Here is a 254-nt window from a genome sequence, read left to right as displayed (position 1 = left end):
CTGTTGTATCGGTGCTTGATACTATCCGTTTCCAGATGATGGTGGGAGGCATGTAGTAGTGGCCAGGGAACTCACAGAACGTCATGAGGAACAAGTGAAACAAAAAACCAGGCCGAGCAACATCAAAGATGTGCTGGAGACACCGAAGAAGCCAGCGGTTCACAAGGATGTCTCCAATTCAGTCTTGTTGAATCCATTCCGTTATGACTGAAGATGGTATTGCATTAGAAAGGGAACATGATCAAGCGCTAATT

Source organism: Penaeus monodon, chromosome 28, assembly GCF_015228065.2.
Source record: "Penaeus monodon isolate SGIC_2016 chromosome 28, NSTDA_Pmon_1, whole genome shotgun sequence".
In the NCBI taxonomy this organism is placed as follows: Eukaryota; Metazoa; Arthropoda; class Malacostraca; order Decapoda; family Penaeidae; genus Penaeus; species Penaeus monodon.
The sequence above is the reverse complement of the archived record's forward strand: the minus strand, read 5'-3'. Positions refer to the sequence as shown.